The sequence below is a fragment of the Topomyia yanbarensis genome, chromosome 3, assembly GCF_030247195.1.
Source record: "Topomyia yanbarensis strain Yona2022 chromosome 3, ASM3024719v1, whole genome shotgun sequence".
Taxonomy (NCBI): Eukaryota; Metazoa; Arthropoda; class Insecta; order Diptera; family Culicidae; genus Topomyia; species Topomyia yanbarensis.
In genome coordinates this window covers 286,961,714-286,989,017 of record NC_080672.1, presented here as the reverse complement: position 1 = coordinate 286,989,017, position 27,304 = coordinate 286,961,714, and the positions used below count along the sequence as shown (strand labels likewise).

At 36.5% G+C, this 27,304-nt stretch overlaps 2 protein-coding genes across 2 annotated transcripts in view; one reads left to right on the top strand and one right to left on the bottom strand.

The window, feature by feature from the left end:
* Positions 1-27,304, bottom strand: part of LOC131692249 (phenoloxidase 1-like) — a 76,823-nt gene that overhangs the window by 34,832 nt on the left and 14,687 nt on the right. The gene's annotated exons all lie outside the window — the stretch shown is intronic.
* The window catches only part of LOC131692247 (sodium-dependent proline transporter), a 278,318-nt gene continuing 267,517 nt past the window's right edge, over positions 16,504-27,304 (top strand). Inside the window, exon 1 of the mRNA XM_058979194.1 lies at positions 16,504-16,781. The gene's annotated coding sequence lies outside the window, so the exon portion shown is untranslated. The remainder of the gene's footprint in view (positions 16,782-27,304) is intronic.

The window sequence follows — 27,304 nt, the reverse complement described above, 5'->3', positions numbered from 1 at the left end:
TATCGGATGGTCGCCGGAAATCAGTATAGCTCAACCGGAAATTATCCGGAATTCCCGCTGGTTCTAATCCGTATTTCAGCTCCAGTGACACAAACGATTCTAACTAGAATCGGTTGTGGCACTGGAGCCAGAGTGCGAGTTAGAATCACCCCATAGAAAATCCTCCCGATTTTCCTACCGACTAAATCGGCTTGCGTCGGCACAATCGCCCGACTATGCCACCGATTAATCGGTCGATTGTTGCACCCACTCTTATGGGGGTTTAACATGGACGTCTACCGAAGCGACAACCGATTAAATATGACCGACGAAATCTGCTGAAATCGGTCTATTTCAACCAATTAAATCGATCGATTAGTTGGTAGTTTACTGGAACCAGATTGTTCACCGACGAAATCCAACTTAGACGGTTAATTAATCTGTCCACCTCGCACCCGATTTCGCCGGTCGACTGGGAAATTTATGAACTATCAAATTTTCTATGGGGCGCCCAGCATTCCGGCTGTGGTTAACTGGAGTTTCCTAAAATTTAATCTGGGAAATAAAAATTTTCTGGCAACGCTCCAGCAACCCGTTGAACTCAAACGATTTTGCCACCTGGGAACCTGTTTGACGCTACGGAATGAACTTTGTTTACTTTTGACAAGTTTTGATTCGAGCCAACAACATCCAGCCAAAATATCCTCGTAGAAAATCCTCCCGATTTTCCCACCGACTTAATCGGTTTGCGTCGGCACAATCGGCCGACTATGCCACCGACTTCTGACACGACGACCGATTAAATTTGACCGACGAAATATGTTGAAATCGGTCTATTTCAACCTATTCAATCGGTCGATTAGTTGGTAGTTTAAGAAGTCGGGGATTCGTGTCTTGAAGGCCGCGTATTGAAGAGCAAAGCTCCCGGTAAATGAAATGTCAATTTCAATAGGATAGCGAAATGAAATACTTTTTGTTTATTTCCATAGGAGCTATGCATTAGAGTGGCTCGCGGTTGTATGGGAAAACTTCAAATGATTTAAACTGGCGGGCACAGCACTTTTTGAGTTCCATTTGTGGTCCTAAATGTCTGTGCAAAATTTGGTAGCGGTTATTTGCTTCCCGGGTTTGCGCATTGCGTTCAAAGTTTATATGGGATTTTATATGAAGAAATCAATTATTTTGCATTTACGTTAAAGATCGCATTTTCAGTCAATATGAAAATTAGCTTTATAAAAGTATAGTTCAAACCTTGGTTAACAACTTTGTCGAAGACGGTAACTAGCTACCAGTTTTCGAAAAATAGTTATAACGATTTTAAAACTTATGGTTCAATCCAAATGCAACACTGCAAGTGCACCACCGACATCGACATTAAATTTATTAAAACTTAATATTATAATTATTAATAAATGAGAATATATTCATCGTCGAGACTTGCTACCTTTGAATTAAATGCTCAGAATGAATTGGTGAATAACATAGACGTAGTCAGAAAATGAAAAGAAGAGGGGGGAGTCTTGTGTACTTTCCAGTACCCTTTTTAGATTGTTTTGTACCAGCCAGCGACCAGCTCATTCGTCCCGACCCTGCGTTCGGAGGTCGTGAGGGAGTCTTCCGAACTCCATCCTCGGGTATGTTGCTTTAAATGATATTCCGCTCCCTGAAAACGTTTTGGTTCATAGCACACCGTCGCATACAGAACGTAATTTTCTGTCCGTCTACTACCAGAACGTTCGCGGAATGAGAACTAAAACGCAGGCCTTCTTGTTTGCCCTCACTACAATATTATCGTTCTCACCGAAACCTGGCTACGGGATGATTTATTAAACGCTGAGCAATCTACGAACTACGTAATCTACCGATGCGATCGCAACTATTTTACCATTCGTCTAAGCCGCGGAGGTGGTGTTCTTATAGCAATAAAGAAAAATCTAACTGGAACTGTACTAAAATTATCCGGATGTGAACATTTGGAAAAGGTTGTCGTACGCGTTTCACTGCCAGACCGATCTTTATATGTTGGCTGCATTTATCTGAGACCGAACAATGATCTTGACATGTACAACTTTCACTAGTGACGTAGTGACGCTTTTGATACAATCTCGATGAAGCACCAATGGCCATTGGTGCAGTCAATTGACGTCAGGGTCGGCGGAACACGTGGGTAGAATGGGTACTACTATCCACTCGACAATTACCGAAGGGGGAATTACCGGCAACAAAGCTGCCGGCGTAGATCAACTACCCAGCGAGCTATTAAAATACGGTGGTGAAACCCTGGCTAGAGCGCTGCACTGGGTAATCGCCAAAATTTGGAAGGAGGAGATTCTTCTGGAGGAGTGGATCGAGGGTGTCGTTTGCCCAATCTACTAAAAGGGTGACAAGATGGATTGCTGCAACTATCGCGCGATCACACTACTTAGCGCCGCCTACACGGGTGCTCTCCCAAATTCTTTGCCACCGATTGTCACCATTTGCAAGGGAGTTCGTGGGGTACTACCAAGTGGGATTCATGGGCTCCCGCGTCACCATGGGCCAAATATTCGCAATTCTACAGGTTCTGCAGAAGTCCCGCGAATACAACGTGCCCACACATCATTTGTTCATCGATTTCAAATCGGCGTATGACACAAGCGATCGAGATCAGTTATGGCAGATAATGCGGATGACGTCCCGGTGAAGCTGATTCTTGGGGGCGATACTACAGGAACAAGAAGACGCACAGCGAGCACGGTGGATCGACCAGATAGAGGACGACCTGCGGACCCCTCGAAGACCTCGACCAGGGACTAGTCTCTGCTTCGACTTTCTTGAAAATATGGGATAATAATTAGGATTTGCTTGAAATTTAAAATTACTGTTTATACTAATAATTCAATTTTTTTGGTCTTTTGGCTTAAGTGCCAATACCTTATTTAGGACTGGTGGTATCCAACGGGGAAAAACGATCGGAAATGGTGAGTGAAGCTAAGCAATCATGTGAAAAAAATTCACCACCCAGAGGCGAGACTCGAACCCGCAACCTTTGAGACTCCGGCCCAATGCACTAACCCTTATGCTATCCCTGGGTATGGTGACATCCCAGAAAGAACATATGATTATCCCACTGGCGACGGTGATCGTACCCTGCCTGCAAAGCGAGGAATCACACACAACGGCAGCTGATCACCCCAACACATTTGATCTATTTAATTTCCCCGCTAGATACCAAGGCCCGGGTTTTTTATAATCGTCTGATGTCTAATTTTTAGTTCATTACCCATCGTACTTCGGTGGGTGACAGAGCTAATGAAGACTGTCGATTTCTGGTCCCTTGCCCAGTGAACAGAGGTATGACGGGAGCGAACCCGCCCGTTCGCTTCACTCACCATTTCCGATCGTTTTTCCCCGTTGGATACCACCAGTCCTAAATAAGGTATTGGCACTTAAGCCAAAAGACCAAAAAAATTGAATTATTAGTTTAATTCGAACGGGCGGGTTCGCTCCCGTCATATCTCTGTTCACTGGGCAAGGGACCAGAAATCGACAGTCTTCATTAGCTCTGTCACCCACCGAAGTACGATGGGTAATGAACTAAAAATTAGACATCAGACGATTATAAAAAACCCGGGCCTTGGTATCTAGCGGGGAAATTAAATAGATCAAATGTGTTGGGGTGATCAGCTGCCGTTGTGTGTGATTCCTCGCTTTGCAGGCAGGGTACGATCACCGTCGCCAGTGGGATAATCATATGTTCTTTCTAGGATGTCACCATACCCAGGGATAGCATAAGGGTTAGTGCATTGGGCCGGAGTCTCAAAGGTTGCGGGTTCGAGTATCGCCTCTGGGTGGTGAATTTTTTTCACATGATTGCTTAGCTTCACTCACCATTTCCGATCGTTTTTCCCCGTTGGATACTGTTTATATTTATGCTAAGAGGAATACATTTTGACAAACCTACATTTTAAAACAATCAGATCGATATACAAAAAATATTTATGCAATTTTATTCAGACTAAAGTTAGAAATATTTTTTAAGGCTGGATAAACAATTTGTAATTTTTTAACAAGAATAATTAATTGATTAACCATGGAAATAAGGAGAAACACTAGTAGGTTTTTATAAGATAAAAAAACATGCACAAGAAGGATTGATTCCAACAGCAGTAGCAAAGACTGTATCCGGGAAAGTGAAGAGATGGCGGACAACAATGACAAACTTGCAGTTTTTTGGCAAACGGAAAATCACTAAGGACGTCATGAACCGGATCGCCGACTGGCCTCCTTGGATCCGCTGGAAACTCATGGGATCTGTACAACCGTAGGGGAGACTGAGGAGACTTGATCCCCGGGGAGACTTGATCCCATCATTGTAACTCAAAGGCGGATCAGAATACATTAATCGAATATACTATAAAGTTGCGTAGTTTTATCTAAACATAAATTTCATTAACACAGAAAAAAGAAATTGGACTTTTGTGTATCCGAATTTTTACCGATTTAAAAAAAAGTCTCAGAAGAACTGAAAAAGATTTATTTTTCAAATTTTCAAACTTTTATAAAATTGATAAAATCACCCACTACATACTCTACTTTTGCATACAGAATTACAGGAGAATGTCAATTATATGAATACGTTATGATTGAGCTGATTCTTTTGTTCAACCATATTTTTACTAAAGTTTGTTGAAATAGATGCTATGGGTTATATTTTTTTTATAATTAATAAATTTATATTGGCTCAAATGCGGTAGCTCGACGAGGCCGATTGTTTGTTTTTTTACAATAAATAAAAAAAACAGCTATGTAAAATTTTTGGTCTCGTTCAGGCGCAGCTTTCTGCTGCGTGTTGAGATCCTTTTTCTAGGGGGCCAAATATTTCCAGTGTTGTCCACTGCAATTTGAGGTTCGATCCGTTTGTCTTCTTTCGTGTTGTCGTTCATGTCCATGTCCTCATCCGTACTACTTTCCTGCTGTTCGCGGTCAGATGTTCCAGTTTGTGTCTTACTCTTATCGGTCGTTATTGTATGTTCGTATTTTTCGGCATTCGTTTCGTTGTTTCCTTCATGTATCATGTGTAACGGAGTCTACTTCTCCGTATTTTTGCAAGTATTTTTTAATCGCGCCGTCAGGGGTACGCGTAGCCAAATCATGGACCCGAACTTCTACAGCGCCGTTCTCGATGTATACGGGAATGCTATATTTAACATTGCCGCATTCGGCGGTGTGCTGCATGTTGTTTCGCGAGGCGAATGACTCAGCTTGGTTAATGTTGTTGAACGAAATCAGCACGCAATGTTTGATATGATGCATTTGTAGGGTTTTTCAGCCAGATTGAGTTCATCTGCACTTTTAATAACTGTTCCACTTCCCGAATGGCTGGTCTTACGGGGCATTTTGAAAAATCAACAGCAACACAGTTCGGCCGCATCTGTGTTGCTTTTTGCTGGGCACCGTCACTCATCACTAAATCGCACAGTAGGTATAGGCTATTGTTATATGGACTGCTTGTGTGATAGGCACCGATTGATTTTTAGGTAGAATTGACTGTTTCACTTGCGCGGGACGATTTTTTGCTTCTGCTCAGGACGAGATGTGAAGACCAACTGGTGCTGGGTTCACTTGATCCCTTCAAATCCGTGGAGATTTGATCCCCTTCGCCATACTTCATACACACCACTGAAAATAACCAAATTCACACCAGAACCATTGAAGTCATTGTTGTCATAAAAAAATGTCAAAAATGAACGTTTCATCATAAAGAAACATAACTGTAATTGTTTACTACAGTATACGTAGCAACCATTCATCCCACATTTGACGTTCCTCAACCATAATAAAAACAGCTTTCAAATAATTGCACGGAGATTTGGGGAATTCGTAAAAAAATCAGGTGTGAGATGCGTAATATGTAGTAACAAAAATAACAATATCTAATCATAACAATTTAATCAATACTACAATCCATTTATAAAATTGAATGGGGTAATGTACCCGTTTTTGCCCTATTAAGAAGGGTACCACATTATTACTACAATAATTTTATTATTTCAGCTTCTTTGATTTGTTATTAAGGTCCATTTTTTTATTTCGATTACAGAGGTTTTAACGTTAAGGTCATTCGCCTCTTATTAAGAGCCAATTTAATAAAATTGTCTTGAGAATGGTGAAAATCTTCTGTTTGAGCGCAGCAAAATCTCTAATCGAGTACCCCTATTATCGCAATACCATTTGAGTCAATGCGTTGAGCAAAGATGGCAGACGCTGCTCTACCCAAAGGCTTCAGATGGGTAGGATGATAGTAGAAACAGGGCAAAAATAGGTTTATTACCCTACATGCTCTTTTAAACACGTTTTCATAAAGGAATCAAGTGTCCCCAAATTAGGGATCGAGTCTCCACTAATCTAAGAATTTTCCATTTTTTTGTTTTCCAGAAATGCTCATAGCTCATGTCCAGTATAATATTTCCATGTAATTTTTTTTATGGTTATTAGTCATCCCTAGAAATATTATAAAACTACAAAAAATACATAGTTTTTTCATTCCACGGAGTTGGACTGAAAAATAAAAAATGAGATCAAGTCTCCTCAGTCTCCCCTACAACCAAACACATTTGTATTTGGTACAATTTTTGGCCATGACCCGACTCATCACCCGAAGGAAGTCACGACCTTCATTCATCCCCTTTAACCAACGTTTGTTGATACCTTTGGGATTCCTAAACTTCCATTGTCCCATCAAATTTGCCAATTTTCGAGCGTCATCTGATAAAAAATAGGGGAACTGGGGGTAAGACGGACATATTAAGGATATACTGAAATATAACAAAGTAAGAACGTGTTTTTGCCAGTCTGTAATACTTTATGTTGTAGCTCTATGTGTTGGCTTTCGAGTTCTACAAAGATCAATAAGTATCATTTTTCAAAGAACTAAAAAACGAATAAATATCTGCACTTTTTCCAGACTGCGGCTGAAACGGACATATGGTGGGAGTAAGACGGACATGTTGCAAAAAGGATGATCACCACACAAAATATTGAAATTTACTGTTCCAAAGGATGTTTTGAATAGCTGCTTCTTAATATATATTTTTAATTCGAGGTGAAAAATAACGTGTTGGGGGTCGATTTTGAGTTGAAGCAATTGATGTATGTATTTTCTAATATCGTTTTTGCCGTTGCCATAACGAGAGCTATACTAAAATGTATGTAAGCAGAGTGAAGACAGCTGACATGATTATCCGTCAGTGATATTCGAAACGAACAAACGACCTGTTAAAATACATTAATTTGACTCGTTTGGAATGACACTGACAAATAGTAAATGTTCCAATTTAGAAAGTGTCGTCACTCTCCTTATATGCACTCAGAGCTATACAATCAGTTCCAATGATCAGTCATAATCGCTTATACAAAACTGGATAGTTATATATTAAATGCCTAATTGGTAACTACAGTTCCCCGATTACACACAGCCAGAGTATGAGACTTGCATAAAGCCGTCTACTTTTTCCAGGTTCTAGGAATTCCGTATTTAGCCTCAGTCACATAAATACATGTAAGACTTTAGCTAACTGGATGGTTCTCCACGTTTAACTGCTATAATTTCGTTTCCATACGCGAGGCATTCATTCAGGATGCATCAATAGAATTATTGAAGACTGTCCATCTTGCCCCACTAGTACACATAATTTTGAAACGTTTGTACTCATTCAAGCTTAAATCAACTTACCTGTTATTTTCCACGAAGACGTCACTTAAGAGTTACTTTATCGAAATAAAGGAATAAATCCGCGAAATTTTTTTTTCAAAGATAAGCCTTAAAAATGGAAGCTTGCAAATTACATCCGCACGAAACTGCACTACTGATTATAAATATTTTCTTGAAATGTACACGTTTATCAGTATTCAAGGCCTACTAAGTGTTTCATAATTCAAGGTTATTCATAATGATAGGGTACAAATACAATACAATTGAAGTTTTAATGTTATATCCCTAAAATAACCACTAGTCCGTCTTACCCCACCTGTCCGTCTTACCCACAGTTCCCCTACTGAAAAATTTGTTGAAGCTACGTGCTCTTTGATAAATATCCCTTCTAACGCCTAAGTGTCCGTCTTCTCATTACGACTCTAATCTTAGTGTTCCCTTTTTCATTATCCTGAATGGAGCAATGAGAAAGAACTTATTTGTATCTGGTAATCTGGTACGATTTTTCTGATAAAGCACTCAGAAACTCCCATATTTTTCCAGGAAAAAATAAGGAGTGCTTTCCATGCTCAATCAAACGAAGAGCCTCCTTAGAACTGAAGCGATGTGGGAATGGTCGTTGATAGTTAAATATAAAACCATAAGTTTCGTGGGGAGAATGATTGCAGCACAGTCTCTTTTATGATCGCGGTCCTCAAAGGAATGATTCAGTTTTTACCCGTATAATTTATATGCTGAATATGTCGACAGTTCATGCGGAGTCTCTCCACAAAAGGAAAACTTTGCATGATTCTCTCTGGGTTATCTACAGCGTGCCTTGTTTCTAGATGGGTAACTATGGCCCCATTGTTTGCAACAACGGCAGCTCATGTCACACGGCACAAAATGGCGAACATTTAGACGAGACCCACTCAAAAGAACAAAGTTTGAAAATACAGAAAGGCTCAAAATGAGACTAATGGAAAATGATTTGTTTTCTTATACTCCTAAATTTTTGCTTAACGCAATTGCTTGCATACCAGAATTTTCACTGGCTGAAGCGAAGGGTTCTGAAAGGAGCCAACACCATATTTCGCTATAAGGGAGACTACACCATGAATTTCTACTTCCTGGGCGGGTATGTAGACAAAATACTTATTCGTACACGTCCGAGAGTTGTTGAGTTAGATCACGCGATATATCGATGATGTTAAATGGCTTATCTTTGGTTCGGAAGTAGACCATCCAGGGGCCGGTTTCTATTGAAAATGAAACTTATAGGCATTATTTTTGCCATCAGAGAAATATTCAAAACGTCCTCCATTAAGCCTGAAAGGATGTCGGTCGTCGGAGATACCTCCCCATTAGTCAATACTATCATGCGGGCTTCAGTGTCCCCCAAAGAAGGTTCTATCGCAGTGAACGGAAAATCAATGCAACGAAATTTTAAAGAATGGAGCAATTGATACTTAGCTGTATAAATGTTCCATGTAGTACCAGTAATCAAAAAACACATTTTTGCTGAGCCGTCGGTCACACAGCCCGTTAACAAAGGGTGTTTCCAAATGGCCACCCGATATTATCGGGGAATTTTCATTTTCACTTACAAACGTCATGTCTGAACATTCGTCAGTACGGGTAGAAATCAATTCGAATATTACTACCCATCCGGAAAAAAAGTGTTCCGCTGGCCCTGATTGGCGTGATGGAACCGATTTGGATCAGGTAGTTGCGGCGTTCTACGATGCAATACATGAGATTCTTCATTGCAATGTTCCTAAAAAAACGTATCAGCAGAAAATCAGATTATAAGTTTCCGTGGTGGAATCCCGAGCTTGGTAGTCTACGCAACGTACTCCGTAAACAACGAAAGCGATACTTACGTCGTAGGACCGATAAAGCGCTAGATGCTATTTAACGACTTTGCCAAAAACACCATAACTCTAAAACGAAAGATAAGGAAAGGGCGTGCGAATTGTGGGTTACTCCCTTTTGGATACCGAAACCCCTGGGGTTATACAATTACAAAAATGCTCGTGAAATGAAAAGTAGTACATGCAATGATCTCTTTTTCTAGACAACATGAACCAATGAACCATTAATAATATAATGTATTTTTACAAATTAAAATTGTCAATTTAGAAATGCGGAAGTTTTTTTCCCTTTCCTGTAAATAAAATGGGAAATGTGGGTTACCCTTTTGGCGCGCCAATCATTCAGGTAATATGTGTATAGGGAAACTAAGTAAAATATGCGAAATCTCATTAAAAGGGAAAATAGGACAACATTATTCGTCTGGTGCAAAATTTCTGAGATTTCTTTTTACATAAAAATTGCTATTTTCGTATCTATAAATCAGTGATCAATAATTATGCGATTTTATGGGTCCTTTATTGTACTAAGCAAAGTTATCCGTATAGTACCCTCTAACTATCGTAACGCAAATTTGATTTCAATGCACATCTTCAACTAGTAGCAAAGAAAAACTAGTGGCGTGTTTTTCATACTGAAAACGTGTCTTGCCTAAAGAAAAGTGAAATGTACACAGGAACTAGACAAGTAGCAGCCGGAAAATATGAGCAATTCATCCAGATCGACTCGCGCAACTTCAAGCTGCTCACAACAGACACCACCGCTGGTATGTCATCTCCACCAGTAGGTTGGTTATTACTTGCTTTACTAGTTAGGTTTTAGAAGCGGGTTTCATCGAATGTTGTTCCGTGCGTACACACTTCCCGCGACAGCATAACGAGAAGGTAGTGCGAAAAAATGTAGTTCATTTGCCGATCGAGTTCCACGAACAGCAGCCGCATTACTTACAACCTATCTAAATAGAGCTGAGTGTAATGAAATCAGAGGCCGGACAAATGGTTGGCGACCCGGTGTACGTGCGTGAGTTACATAAAATCAATCTATGCTGATGTTTTGCTCTGCCGCAGCTTATTGCCATTGCGGCCACCGTGCGGTCAATTGGTCTTATGAGAGAGTAAGAAAAAAAAATACCAAATATAATCAGTAGGAGCTTTGTCTCAATTATGCCAATAACATTTGGTGAAGCAACTGTTTGCTAATGAATGCTTCTTTGAGTGACGGTAAAGATAAATAAATAGTCAGCTGCTCTAAAAAACAATCAAATTCAATAGTAGACGAATTTCGCGCCAACTGGAACAAATGTTGGCAGCACCCTCTCAGATTTTAATGAATCTTTCTGTACATGAAGACTTTGTCACAAAAAGCCACTTTGCATATTTTGTTTTTCCAAAAATGATCTAGACTGTCTTTTGAAAAGGGCTGAACTTTTCTACCAATTTTTTTTCAAATGGCTATAATGTAAAAATGACAAATCCTACAAAAAATGTTATAGGAGTGGTTTTCACAAAATTAGTCAAATTTTTGAATAAAAATATTGAAAAAAATCTTCATTGACTCCTACACTGAACAAAATCGATATTAAAAATTTAAAGTCGATTTACAAAAGAACCCCATTTTTGATTTAGATGAAATTTTGATAGATAATTATGTTCCCTACCTAATGTTGGGCACTTTTGAGGAAAAAAAAGTTATTTGAAAAAACTACAAGGGGCAGCCCTATGGAGTTGCACGAACTGTAGACGTAGGACTATTCTACTTAATTTAAAATATTTATTTTCTTAGTATATTTAGAGTAATATTAAATAAAATATATTTCTTACGTATAGTTTAAGCACAACATCGAATGTTACATATTGAACCAAACCTTCTTGGTTATCAGGTCATTTCATTTGTAGTAGGTGATCGAATCCGATTAAACTTATTTGAGAAGAGCTGAAGAAAGTAAACCGTGACCGAACTAATATCTGGAACTCAATCTTTATAGCACAAGAATAGCTTTTAAAAATTGTAAAAACTTTTCGATTGTGTGTGGTAAAAAACTCGGACCGGTGAAGAAAAATCAAATTTTAGTCAATATAATCACATTTCATGTATAGACCAAGCTTACTAGTTATATTTTGCCATTATTGTAACTTTCCTAAAGTACGCACACAAATGTAGCGTATGCAGTGGTCTTAATCATATGTTGAAACTATAAATATACAAGAATCGAAAACAATTTTATATATGGACTTATATGCGTTTTTGCAACGGTTTTTCGAGTGGCAGTGTATTCTTTCATAAATAGGCTTTGTAGTATGTATCTATTAGCAAAATCAAAATAGGATAGGCTGAGTGGAAATGGATCACGTGAAGTTGAAATGATTCAATGAATTGATCGAACGTGAATAATAAACTTGCGTTGTGCTTTCCATCGATCCGTGTAAATTTGTTGCTAAGAAAGTTTTCGTCTTTGCGCAACGAAAACACAGATTGCTATCATGAAGGTTACGCATGCAATCGCTAACAAACAGGGATGCCACATTGAAATCTGTGTTTCGGTCCAAAATATATTTTTACCATCTGTGATAACTGTAACAGCAAAAAAATCTGATAAATTTCCGAAAAGTCTGTGAAAAATCACAATATTTCCAAAATCTGTGAAAATCGGAAATTTTTATCGAAATGCCAAAAATCTGCCATCTGTGATCAAAAATTGAGAAAAAAAAATCTGTGACATTACAGAAAAATATGTGAATATAGTACCCCTGCTAACAAATTAGATAGGGGAACCCGGGGCTTTTAAGACAGTGGAGGTAATTCGGACCCCCTCGATTTCTGAGAAAATAGCGAGACTTTCTGACTATCGTACATATTCGTGGAACCGCTATTCTGAAACATTAATTTTGAGAGCTCAAGTTGATTCTTTGTTCTTTGAAGAAAACAAAAATCATTAAAATGGAAAAACCGTGAATAAAGCAACAAATAAAAGTGAAAAAATAAAAGGTAAGTGTTTTGGAAAGCTTGAGGCTCCTATTTTATGGAATGATTTTTGTTTGGGTGAAAACAGAGATATTTTCGAGACGCTCATCACTTTTGTGCAAAATGAGCGTACGGGGCTATTCGGACCCCCTATTCTGTCAACCACCGTACAGCGGCTTGCGGCTGCGCACACCACTGCACACGCCACAGCAAAGAAAATACATGGGCCACCAATCGACAGCTGTGACATACCAGATAAAGTTTTTGTAAAGCAATTTATTTAATTTTTTTTTGCTTCTTAAGGAGTGTCTCTTGTAACTAATTTATAGGAAAACATAATTCATTGTAAAAAATTAAAGAAAAATGACAATCTGAATTGCCATGCATGAAGATAGTTTTAAGACAATTGTAATATATAAAAATAAATAAATAATTATGTAAAATTCAATACATAATGTTTTGGTTGGTATGTCTTTCTCTGATTCTTCCTCAGCACTATACAAGAAAAAAAAGTAATAATGGAATATGTGTTTAACGACATAAACTCTTTTAAATGGGATTCTTGATTAAGGGGTTACATACCTTTTAGAGATAAAAATGTCAATAAAGTTTGAATTTACGTAAAGGAATAAAGGAATGATTGCATTACATCAAACTTATAATATTTTAGTAGTACATTTTTCAGTAAAATAAACCAGCAAAAGTTTATAAAAATAATTTGATAATTGGCGGAGTTATGGCTTTTTCCCCGAAACCCTTTTTTATTTAAGTGGTTTGCGGTGATCACGATTGGAGACCAATAGAACATCTAAAGTCCCAAAACTCAAAAAATTCCACTAGTTTATGAGTATTCCACGTACCTTAAGGATTAGTTGAATAAATAATACTTTTTTTTCCTGCATTCGAGAACGTTTTTAGTAAAAAATCGCTGATTTAAGCTAAATATTTTATTAAATTGATTGAGTAGTTTTTCGGCAATCGTGATCACGGAAAAACCATTTTTAGTAAAACGACATTTCGAGATAATCGAGTTTAAAATTTCAAATTGGCACTGCTCTTGGTAGAAGAAGCGCGCTTGGAAGCGCTATAACTTTCGATCTATTTCTTGAATCTTTATAAAAAATTGGGAAATTATTCGCAATTTGTACTTTTAGATAAAGTAAAAAAAACAATTTCGATTTCATGAAAAATGAAAAAGTAGTTAACCTCTTAATAAAATAATATTGGATTCTGAGATGATTATGACTTTCATTGGTTTAGTTTTCGATAAAAATACACTGAAGAAAAAAAATCAGTTTGGACAAGGCAAAGTTTTTTCAAATAACTTTTTTTCCTCAAAAGTGCCCAACTTGAATTTTTGACGGTAGGTAGGGAACATAATTACCTATCTTATAAAAAAATTTCATCCAAATCAAAAATGGGTTTCTTTGTAAAAAATTTAAATTTTTAAAATTAATTTTTTTCAGTGTAGGAGTCAATGAAGAATTTTTTCAATATTTTTATTCCAAAATTTGACTAATTTTGTGAAAACCACTCCTACAATATTTTTTGTAGGTTTTGTCATTTTTAGACTATAGCCATTAGAAAAAAATTGGTAAAAAAAAGTTTAACCCTTTTCAAAAGACAGTCTAGATCATTTTTGGAAAAACAAAATATGAAAAGTGGCTTTTTGTGAAAATTCTCGATTACAATTAATCTAGCTTACTCTACGATCTTCGCTTTAAGAAGAGGGGCTGCTTCATTACCCATGACCACAAATCTATCCCATTTTATTTGTATGAAACTGCGTAAACAAGCGATATAATTTGCATTATTTTCGCTATTTTGTTATTTGAAGTCTTTGCAGTTGAAATTTTCGCTTTGTGCAACTCGAGCACGTTCGTTGTTTATTCTTTTATCCACTTTTCTTTTAAGAACAAAACCATTTATTATGAATAAACCTGGAAGATACTGACAGGACCGAAGGGTAATCTTTTGGAACTTTTGGTGAAGTCTCAGTTGTGCGATTTTCGAACAAAAATTTAGTTTGTCTTATTTTAACATTTATCCTCACTTATAATATAAAGCAGATCAGGATTTCAGCGCCCCGCTAAGGTTGGCGCCCTTAGCGGGGGCCAACCCGGCCAACCGCACTGTAGGGCTCTGACTAAGGAACGTCTCGCTCAAACTGACATTACTCACACCCACTTATCTGCCGCTTTTGATATAGTGAACCACGAAATCGCAATTACTAAAATTGCGAAATTTGGATATAATGGTAATTTTTTGCATTTGTTTCGATCCTAGTTAACAGATCAAGAAGTAATGCTTTTATTGGAAATTGTCAGACATTTACTTTTACATCAGGAATAGCTCAGGGAGGCTACTTGGGACCGTTTGTGTTTCTACTTTATTTCAGACTAGTATTTAGTGAATTCGGCATTCCATCACAGACAATTATTTCATGTCATCCGCTCACTCAATTGGGAATTGCAAATGTCTCCAAAAATAGCTTGAAATTTTCGCTGATTGGAATGTAGCAAGAATCGCGTGTGTATAAATCCGAAGAAGTGTCCTTGTTGTTAATTTTCACAACAGACTTTCTGTCGGAGTATCGCCAAACACGTTCGAGCGAGACGTAATGGACTCGCCTGATACGGTCACCCTAGGGAGGGTGTATAGAAAATTGTAACATATGAGGAAAGTAAGCTAGAACGTGAGTAGATAGATGCGATAGATTAAATTTTATCCGCGATTTATATTACATGCTCTTGAAAAAAGTTACATTTTATATGTTACCGTGGTCGCACACATCCCTTTAATTTTTTAACACAAAACTGCAGATAAAAAATAATTATGACCGAACCGAAACAAAACTTATAGCAACAGAAATGCCCGCTCCGGAATTTGGTTTTCTTCTTCATATCATCCTGTTTAAATGGTTTAATTGAAGAAAACGACAACTGAACTCATACATAGAACAAAAAGTGGTCATCTATCAAAGTCCTTATATAGGAAGGTCCTAGCATGCGGTTTGGTGCACCGCGCACTTTTCTGAGTTTGGTGCTAGGAGTGTTAATAGATTTGCTAAGAAACAAAATTGCCGCTGCAAATGCGAGATCAATCCTCAAGAAATTTTTGAGCCTCGTCACATCCGCGTGGTGTGGAATTCACGCCGGTAGCATCATTGGTCCTTACCGCTTCAATCGAATTAATGAAGACTGCCTTTGGCGATCGTTTTATTTCCCTTTAGGGCCAGTCAATCGGCCATCAAGGCCATAACAAATCTCACTGTAAACGCTTCGGTAGCTAGCGTTGATTTGAAACAGACTTCAGGCTTGCTCTATGATGATATTGTTGTGAGAATAATGTGAGCAACTGTTGCATTAAGAACGATTCAGACGATACATCAACTTCCGTCAACGTCAACGGAACGTCACCGTTCCGTCAGGATAAGTTACATGCAGTTAAATGGAGGCATTCACACACAACATCAACGACACGGAACGATTTGACGTACGGCACGTGTGAACGGGCACAAGAGAAAAGTATTAAACTTATCCTGACGGAACGGTGACGTTCCGTTGACGTTGACGGAAGCTGATGTATCGTCTGAATCGGGCTTTATTAGGTATGGAAATTGATTGAACAAACTAACACTCTCTGCACACAAAAAAAATCTTTGAAACTTTTCTTTTTCACTAAATTAATCTTACCTCTACCCAAACAAAAGCTGAAAATACATAATGTGCCCAACTTTTATCGGCGATTTCCGTTTGGCCCACGTGGTGATGAACATCGTCGAGTCACTCACGTGTTCATCCTTCTATCTTCATCAACATTTACTCTCTGGGTAATAAAAAAGCTCTTCATGCGTTCTGAGCTTTTGTTCATCGCTCTCTTCAAGATGCCTTCAGCGTGGGCCCATACGAGAGTGAGAGTTGTCACTTTTTTACAGCGTGCCATCCATCGAAGCACACCATCATTCGCAGGTACACAGGTAGGTATCGTGCTTTGTGCCGGCAGCAGAGAGTGCTTTTGATTCAGTACCACTTTGGTCGTGCTTCTCGGTGGATGTAGTTGTTGGAAGGTTTTAAAGTGTTTTTTTTTTCTAACGATTTGTGGTGTTCGGATTTTTGCGGTTGATAGTTTCAGAGGTTTCGTGAAAAACCATTCACGCGCGGGTTTTGTTCGGAATTTGTATAGAAAACAGAAGTTTACACGATTTTGTGGGTGACTCAAGATAAACAAGTGTTTTTTCTGTGCTAGTTTTTTTTCTTGGTGCCGTGAAATTTCGTACGTTTCGTTCATCTATAAAGTGAGTGTCAAAGGTTCCATATCCAATCCATATACCTGCCCCTGTTATGTGGTAGCAAAAAAAACGAAACACGTTATTATCAGTTATGCAAACTTCGGCAGCCGCTTGTGAATATGGAAATCAAAATTATCTCCGTTTGCTCCATGCTTCGCGTGTATTTTTCTTTTCTCTTGCAAGAACAACATGCGGCATCTCGGTACACAACACGAACGAGCCCAAAGAATAATGGATGAAAAACATCATCTTTCTTGTCGCTTGCCTAATAGCGTTGGCTCGTGCTTTCGCACAAAAGATTTAAACGTTATTGTCATCAAACTTTTGTTTTCGCTCGGCTTTAATTGAGTAGGTAAGGTAATGGTCATCGTTGTTGCCGACATGCAAATTGGATTCTGCAGACGATTGTTGAGGCCACAGTTGCATCGTTCGGGTACCGTGTGACCTTCGCATCGTTATATTACAAACCGAAATAAAACGGTTCATTTGCGTTTTGCTCTTCGATGCCATCGTGGAGATTCTTCAGATAATTGGCCAATGTTCGACATTACACCAGCTGTTGTGCACAGACATCCACACCTAAGTTTTTCGTGATAAAAGTGGAACGTTGTAGAAATAGTGCTCTGAAACCATAACACATTTTACTGCAATTCAATGATTTCAGTCGGGTGGTTTCTGTTCTAGGTACCATTCAGCTCAGCTCGTCGAATGTTTGGCGTATGTTAGCAATCGTTTATTCGGAGATGGCTTCACCAACTTATACAAACTAAGATTAAGGGTTTCAGCTTGAAAAAACTTACTTTCTTACGATTTTTTTTGGAAATTTGGATGAATCAAATTGTTCAAACCTGTTGTACATTATAATGTATCATTTTTAGAACGTATTGTAATTTTTCTATGCAAAAATATCGACAAGCGACGAAGCTTTTTGTAGAATGTCTCGGAAAAATACGATTTGCGTTGTTACCTGATATTCAAAAAACTACTTAGCCGATTTACTTCAAACTTTGTATATACATTCTATGTAAAGAATATCAAACCCGTCCATTGATTTTTTGAGATAATTTTTCAATAAAGGGTTTTTTTCATTTGAAATAAAAATTGCTACTTTTCACGAAGAATTCCGCCATTGTAGGAGTAAAACTACCCTTATTGGAGCATTATCTCAACAACTCAACGTAGGGGTTAAGGGCCATTCATATACCACGTGGATCAAAAAACCTTCGGTTTTGACCCCCTCCTCCCCCTACATGGACAAGCGTGGAGAATCCATGTACCCCTAACCCCCTCCCTACAATGTCCACATGGACTTTCCCGAGGTTTATGTCAAATAATATCATAAACAGGATTTCCGATTTCATGTATTCGTACAGTAAGTGTTTTTACTGTTTTGATACTTGTTGTAACCTGAAGAATCGAATTTAAGAATAGTTTAATCTTTGTAGGTTTTCTAAGAAATTTGTGAAAATTACAAACATTAAAAATTTTATGCCTAAAAGACACTTTTTTGCATTCATTATAATACCGTAAACCGGGGTGACATTGATCACTTTTTGAAGTAATCATTACATATTTTTAGACGCAACATATTTTTTTCAAGTTTAATATTTTTAAACCATGTACTGATGTATGGAGAATAAGGTTGGATGGTTTTACCTAAAATTGTCCACTTACAGCTATTTTTCCAAAAATGATTTCAAGTTCAAGTCAGTTTTCGTATTCTGGGGTGACTTTGATAACCTGCATGTACGCCCACATTAAGCTATTGATGTCAATGTTTTTCATTCAAATGTTTGTTTAAACTAATTCTGGAAAGATACTCATTGTTAAATAGATGTTAATTGGTATTTTACAATGTATTTCAATGTACTGTAAAATTAGAGTAACCAAAATTCGTATAATTTGTGTGCAACTAGAGTAAAAGATTCTAAAAGCCTTTAAAATGCTAAAATGGTTATATTTCAGTGCTTTATCAATGTACAAAACGTTCCATCCATTTTAACACGTTGGAACATTGTATACTAAAAACAAAAATGCGAATTTTGTCTTAAAATAATTTGAAATAATTTCCAACTAGTTTCACAAAAAATGTTTTTAAAATAAACAAACTCTTGAAACTAAATTTGACACATCCCTATCTAAAGAAAAATAAAAACGCTTGTAATTTATTACTCCTGCTCAAATCTGAGATTTACTTGTTTTATAAAAAATAGACACTTTACGAAGCTTCGTAAAAATAAGGTAAAGTCAAATTTCGGTATTTTATAGTTTTTGTACCCAAAAACCGAACAATATACTCAAAAAGTATAACAAATCAGTATTTTATAAGTTTAGAGTAAAATCATTCTAAATTAAAATGATTCGGTCGACTATTCTGGTTTAATAAGCGATCTACGAAAAAAGTTTCAAGTGATCAAAGTCACCCCGATGATCAAAGTCACCCCAGTTTACGGTACACAAAATTTAAATAAACTTCAATTGGCTCATGTAAAATAAACAATATTTAAAATTCTAAAATAGTTGAAAATTATATAGAAAATTGTATCAAGTTTTTTTAGGAGCATTTTGCCCGGTGTTGTTTTCCACTGATTTTGTGACGATATGCACATGTTATGCTGTTAGGGACTCTTTAAGTGTTGCACAGTTTTGGAATGATTTGAAGGGAAACATCAAACGCTTAAGCCTATGATGACACAATTTTTTATAACATCATTAAGAAAAAAATATAAGTATGAGTCCACGTGGACTATTTCTATACCCCCACCCCTTCCATGGACAAAAGTGGACTTTTTCGTACCCCCTACCCTCGCCTAAATTGTCCACTTGGTATATGGATGGCCCCTTAGGTATTTTATACATAGAATGCAGTTTGAAATAAATCCGTACAGCAGTTCATGAATGCCAGTTAACACCGCAAATCGTGTCCTAACACAGTGACATATAAGATTATGAGTCTATTTATCTATATATTCAAACGGACGATATCTAAGTATTAGCTATTTGAGGAATTCCACGAAGATCCGTCCGAAAATCTCTAAAGTCGTGACCGACCATCTTAGATTCCGATAAAACTTTACAGGTTTAACCGGCATGGAAGATTAAACATTTTCCAAAGTCAATATGATTATTTTGACTCCAGCGCATTTTTTTTTAAAAGGGCGTAAACGTTTCTATGTGCAACAATTTCAAAAAAAATATGTTCGATTACACTATTTTATACAGTAAAACTATCTAAGAACGAGTTACAGGGAATGAATACTTCTGCACGAAAAAAATATGCACTGAAAAAAAATTTGTGTCATTTTTCACAAAAACAAATATTGATGATAAAATTTCAAATCGCAAAAAAACCCATTTTTTCTAATTTTTTATATTTTGTCAACAAAAACCTAAAGAGAAAAGAAACATTTTGAATGTGATTTCATGATGGAGAAATTATCACCAAAAAAGTTTTTCTAACATTAACTTTATACATGTTTTCAAATTTCATACTAATTGACATACAAAACTGTAATTTTATTACAGAATATAATTCTAAATATTTTAAATCAAAATGCATTTAACAATTATCTTGCAAAATGCGATAGTTTTCGAGATATTTGGAATTTTGCTCCAACAAGAAGAATTAATTCATGTAATTGAGGCCTTTTCAAAAGTTATTCGCGTTACCCAATCATAAATTGTCAAAAGCCTCATGTTTATCGTTTTACAGACATAAAAGAAGCTTTTTCAGTGTATTTGTATCATGGAGAAGCTTTAAATAAAAAGTTTTCCTAACAACAACTTTTGACAAATTTTCATAATTCATACTATTTGCAGTCAAAAGTAGAATTTTATTTTTGAATATGATTCCAAACGCCATTTCAAATCGAAATTCTTATTACAAAAATTTTCTGAAATGTAGTAGTTCTCGAGATATTTTAAATTTTGTTTTAACAACCCAATTATTTTGTTTTATTACGACAATTTCAGAAGTTATTCGCATTTCTCCATCAACAGCAATTAGTTTTTCGTAAGGCCCATAATATTTCCTGTAACTTTCCCATTGACATCAAGGTGATATTGTAAACCATTTGAAAGCTATATAAAAACAATCAAAGTATTATTCAACCATAGGATTTGATTATTAAACTATATAGTTGAATTATATTTTGGTTGTTTTCATGTAGCTTTCAAATGGTTTACAATATCGCCTTGATGTCAATGGGAAAGTTACAGGAAATGTTATGGGCCTTACGAAAAACTAATTGCTGTTGATGAAGAAACGCGAATAACTTCTGAAAAGGTTGTAATAAGACAAAATAATTGGATTGTTAAAACAAAATTTAAAATATCTCGAGAACTACTAAATTTCAGAAAATTTTTGTTGTAAGAATTTTGATTTAAAATATGAAATTTAAAAACATGTATAAAGTTATTGTTAGAAAAACTTTTTTCTGATAATTTCTCCATCATGAAACTACATTCAAAATATTTCTTTTCTCCTTAGGTTTTTGTTGATAAAATATAAAAAAATAGAAAAAATGGTTTTTTTTTGCAATTTGAATTTTTATCATAAATTTGTAACAAAGATGTCAACATTTTTTTGTGAAAAATGACAACATTTTTTTCAGTGTATATTTTTTTCATGCAGAAGTATTCATTCCCTGTAGCTCGTTCTCAGATAGTTTTACTGTATAAAATAGTGTAATTGAAATTGTTGCACGTAGAAACGTCTACGCCCTTTTGAAAAATTGCCCTTGTATTAGAATACTGCAATTACCAGAGAAAATCATGGAGATTCATAAACCGAACACAAATGTAAAGTTTCGTTCGAATCGACGATGGTCATATTTTGCGATCTGCCGGTTTCTCATGGAATTCCTCATTTCGGTTTTTTCTTTAAAGTTTCAGGTACTAATTTTCGTAATCGCACGAATTTGTAGTGTCAATATTGGGATAAAAAACAAACCTATGATATGTAAACAGCTTTTCTAGGAATGGTAGTACCCCCTTAAGAAAAGTGAAGATGCAAGCCGATTTATAGGTCCAACCAAACTTCATGAAACTCAGCTGAAAACACCTAATCACAAAAACATGAACGAGAGCTAAAAAATACTTTTGTTCACCATTTTTTAGTTTGTCACCACGGTGCGGCGTCTCACCCGCATATGCGGCATCTCTCCCGCAATGACCTTTTTTAAATGTTCATGGAAATTTGATCAATATTTTTTTCATAACAAAAACCATTTCACAGAATTTTAGAAACTTGTCGCAATTGATAAAAATGATTTCATTAAATATTGAATGGTTTACTTTGATGCTGGATAGTTTTTTCTAGAAATGTGCGGTATCTCTCCCCAAATTACCCTCCTTTAAGTAATAAAAAGAGGATTTTGTAAATTGACGATTGATCCGTAGCATTTGACCGACGAGCGAACATATTATTACCTTGTAAACTCCGCCCAGTGGATGGCTGTAAACGTTGGTTACTCATAAAAGAAATTGTCTGTAAGAATAATTCTTCGTTTCGTATTTTGTAGCCGTCATGTGCGGAAGTACCAGCAGCAGCAAGTAAAAATTAAGGAACCAGGAACCGTCACCATGTGCGAAATTTGTCCTTGAAGAACGTAGTTAAACTATTATCCCCGTAGCAAACATCAAACGCTCCTAAGGACCATTCAATAATTATAACTGAAATATTGGTTTTGGGGTTTCTTAATGACATCAAGTAAATTGTAATAAGCCTCTTTGAAAGTAGTTTCCTTTCAATCACTACAAAAATCCCAGCTCTTTGCTTAGGTTTTATTAGAGAGGTATCCAGCATTCAGCGAGCCACAATTGCAATCCATTTTGTCTTGCTCGTATTGAAAGAGTCCCTATTTTGACAACAGTTACGTACACCAGTTTCATAGCAATAATCCCAGAATTACCCACTAGGAATGTGGCGCGTCCAATTATTATCTTACTGGACGGATAGGTAAACGACTAGTTGAAATAGGGTCGTGTAACAAATGTCATATGTGCATATGTTTGGGAAAATCATAAATGCATTAATAGGTGGATTATGAAAGATTCAATAATTTTGTTTGCATTTAACAATGTTCTACATAAAATTGTCAGCAAAATGAAGAACAAATTACGCAAATCCATCCTGCCGTTCTTGAGTGACGCGCTGTCGTAGGGGAACTGTGGGTAAGACGGACAGGTGGGGTAAGACGGACACATGGTTATTTTAGACATATAACATATAAAGTTCAATTGCATTATATGAGTACCCTCTTTTTAGCGTTTAAAAAATATGTGTACTGGTGGGGCAAGACGGCCAGTCTTGATTAATTCTATTGATTCATCCTTATATGAATGTCGCGTGTAGAAACGAAATTCTAGCAGCCAAACGTGGAGAACCGTCATGTTAGCTGAAGTCTCACATGTAGTAGACGGAATTGTTAGGACCTGGAAAAGGTAGACGACTTTGTGCAGGTCCCATATTCTGGCTGTGTGTACTTGAGGAACTGATTTTACCAATTGCGTATTCAATATGTAACTTTCCAGTTTTATATAAATGATTGTGCTTGATCATTGGAACTGATTGTATAGCCCTCTTTATGACAGCGAAAAAAAAAACTATATTAGAAAATACATCATTTGCTTCAACTTTAAATCGAACACCAAAACGTTATTTTTCACCTCGAATTGAACATATATATTAAGAAGAACCACAAACTATCCAAAACATCCGTTAGAAACAGTATACTTTAATGTTTTGTATTGTGATCATCATTTCGGCGACATGTCCGTCTTACCCCCACCATATGTCCGTTTCACCCGCAGTCTGGAAAAAGTGCAGATATTTCTTTGTTTTCTATTTCTTTCAAAAAAGATACTTGTTGATTTTTGTAACATAATCCCTCTGGGTAATCGAAAGCCAACATATGGAGCTACAACATAGAGTATTACATGTTGACAAAAACATGCTTTTACTATGTTTTATTTGGGTATATCCTTAACATGTCCGTCTTACCCCCAGTTCCCCTACGTACGCCAACTTTTTTTTATACATAGGGACCATTCACAAACCAGACCAGACGCATGGTAGCCCTTGACTACCCAGGGTTCGTAATATAATTTATAGATGTGTCTTATCATTATCAACAATTGAAAAAATGTGTATTCTGCTAAAAAATTCACCGCGCCTAATTTTTTGAAAATTAATTTTCGGAAATAGTGCTCTTTATATTCGTAAATGTTGAATTTTCGAACCACCCTAAGTACCAAAATTTTGAGGTAATAAAAAAACAAAAAATAAACAACAAATATGAATTTAGCGTCACAAAATTACCCTAATGTGAAGTTTTCATCAATTTTGAGGTTTTGTCCAACTTTTGTATGCAACGACTGGCCGCTAGTACCTGGTCAAAACTATTTTGAGGCATGGCATTCTATTTGTATAGGATGGCGCTAAAGCTGAGTTCTTTAGTTGAAGACTATTAGGCCTTTTAATGTGTTAGGTATTTATTGTGTTTTATAGTGTTGTTTGAGTGTGAAATAAATTATAAATTAAATTGACCCTATCATGCGTGGTTTTACGTACGCCAACTTTGTTTTATATGTATAGGGGTCATTCCACGCGAAGTGATCAAGGCACGTGTAATCGACCTTCAGAGATTTGAATCAAATTTGGAGGAATGGTTCATCTAGGGCTAATATATAAAACCCCAATTTTTGTGTCAGTTGAATCATCCTTTGGGCCATGGGAGCACCCCCCCCCATTTTGACAAAACCCTTTATTTTATTTTGATCATAGCTCCGGTTCTATTTACTCTAGAATCAAACCGCAAGATGGTTTTTGAAGAAGGGGTCCAGAAAAAATATTAATTTGCGGCGGCAGTGGTTCCAACTATGCGATTATTTCAGTTAAATATTAAAAGTTAAATTTTCTCAAATTTTAATTTTGAACATTTTAATGCAATCGTGTTGCTCAGACATTTCTCAATTTTGGCCAATAAAATGGATTTTTATATGAGAAAATGCGGTGTATCTCATGATGCGCTCAAATTATATTGATATTATAAGTGTTTTATGTAAAAATATCTGAGGAACACGATGGCATTAAAATTTTCAAAATTTAAGTATATGTATTGAGAAAAAAATAACTTAAGATTTAACTGAAAAATCGTATAGTTGGCAGCACTGCCGCCAAAAGTTTTTTCTAGATTCCTTGAATAATTTTCTTCAAAAGCCATCCTGCGGTTTGATTCTAGAGTAAATATAACCGGAGATATAATCAAAAGAAAATCGAGGGTTTTGGCAATTTGTCAAAACTGGTGGGGGTGGGCGGGTTCCCATGGTCCGAGGGGTGGTTCAATTGACACAAAAACTTGGGTTTTTATATATAGGCCCTAGATGGACAATTCCTCCAAATTTGGTTCAAATCCGAGAGGGTCGATTTTAAGTTTGCATCTTTTTTTGATTACTTCGCGCGGAATGACCCATAGATGATTCTAAATACCTACCATTTGAAATCAAAATATTCATAACAAAAAAATTCGAAAATGGAGTTGTTATTTTCACAAGTTATTTCAAATTCAAATTTAACTCATATATTCATTGAATAAAGTATTCATTGTTTTTGTTATGAGCATTTAGTTTTCCATTGGCATTTAGAATCAAATTCAATATGAAAATAGTATTTTAACTGAAATAGTGTGAATTACAAAAATATGTTAAAAGTTGTTTTTTAACATTAATTTTTGGTTTTGTGCAAAAAAGTATATACTTCTTCTTCAATGTATATTTTTTCGCACAGAAGTCTTCATTTCCTGTAACTCTTTCACAGATAGTTTTGCTGTATTAAATTTAGTAATCGAGCAATACTTATTATTTGTAAAAAACTACAATGGGGTTGCACGAACTGTAGACGTAGGACTATACTACTTAATGTAAAATATTTATTTTCTTAGTACTTAGTGTGTGGGAAAAACACCCGGACCGGTGAAGAAAAATCAAATTTTAGACATCTCATGTATAGAACAAGCTTTCTAGTTGCTCTCAAACAGATCCTAAAAGTTCAAACACCCATGGATAACCCCAAGTTTTTAGATGTGTTTCGATGCCGCAGGATTGTAAAATGGTTAATATTACGTAATTAAAACTCAATTCTTCCGTGACATTTTTTTTGCCTGCAAAATGCCCTGTGTGTATGCAAAGCTCATGATTTGTTGGAATATTAGCATTGATCGGAAAATACAGGACATTTTGCAGGTCACCAGAAGCTGTTCATTTTACCACCGCCACATGTTCATTTTACCCACTCGCTATAAACATGTCTCATTTTTGGACATTTGGTAAAAAAACACAGCGCAATGATCTGCTTCACCAGCCGTTCAACAGGGAACTGAGCGTGTCCGGCCAAGTCCGTTCTTTAAATAGTCGATGATGACGTCATTCATAGAAGCGTTGCGCGCTAGGTTCACCAATCCGTCGTACAGGGCTTGGGAAGCGCTGTCTTCTGTGTGTAAATGCGCGATATTTTGACAAGGTTGTATATTATTTAATTTTTTAATGCTATGATATCAAAAATCTTTGGGTTTATCTATTGGAATCTATTCTTAGAAGTATTTCGGGGCGATTTGTGCAAAAAATTTGAAAATTTATCGTGAGATGGCTGAATTAGGGTGATGAGCCCATTTGCGCCATGTTTCTATTATTACCCTACCCATTTGAAGCCGTTGGTTAGAGCAGTGTCTGGCATCTTTGTTTAACGCATTGAGCCAAATGGTAGCGCAATAATAGGGGCACTCGATTCGACTTTTCGCTGCGATCAAACTCGAGAATTTCACTGTTTTCAGTGCATTTGTATTATTATATTGGTTCTTAACAACGAAGCAAAGCTGTTGATGTCAATTTTTACGTATTCCATTGATTGTAGGGCGAGAAATTAACGATTTATTGAGGAACCTTGCTTAGTATGGTGAAAATAGGCACTTCACCCTATATGCGTTTAAAATTGGACCACTTTTCGTTACATACCATTTTTGTAGAATTTGCATAGTGCACCCCCATATCGAAAACAAAGACGTAGTCCTACGTCAAAATTACTCTTAAGTCAAAATGATCTCATTAATTGTGGAAAATGTTTAGTCTTCCATGTCGATGAGACGTGTAAAGTTTCATCAGAATCGAAGATGGTTGGTCAGAAACTTAATCATTTTCAGACGGATCTTCGTGGAATTCCTCTACTGTTCTAAATGAATGAAGTAAAAATCATAGGCGGCTCCAACCGGATGGTAAAGGGGGGGTGCATTCCTTCTTGGAAAAAAATATCTGATGTACGATTTGGAAAATGGAATTTCCGCAACTTTGGAAATGCGTTTCCTGACATGGGTGGAGATTTGTTAGGAACTTGGGTAATCATAATTATCATAAACATAAATTATGTTCCTCAAGGAAGCCACTAAGGACTACTCGTATCTGTTTCATTCATCAATGATACTGATTTCATCAGTTACATTATACTAAATATACACCTTGCCACTTCATAATGATTT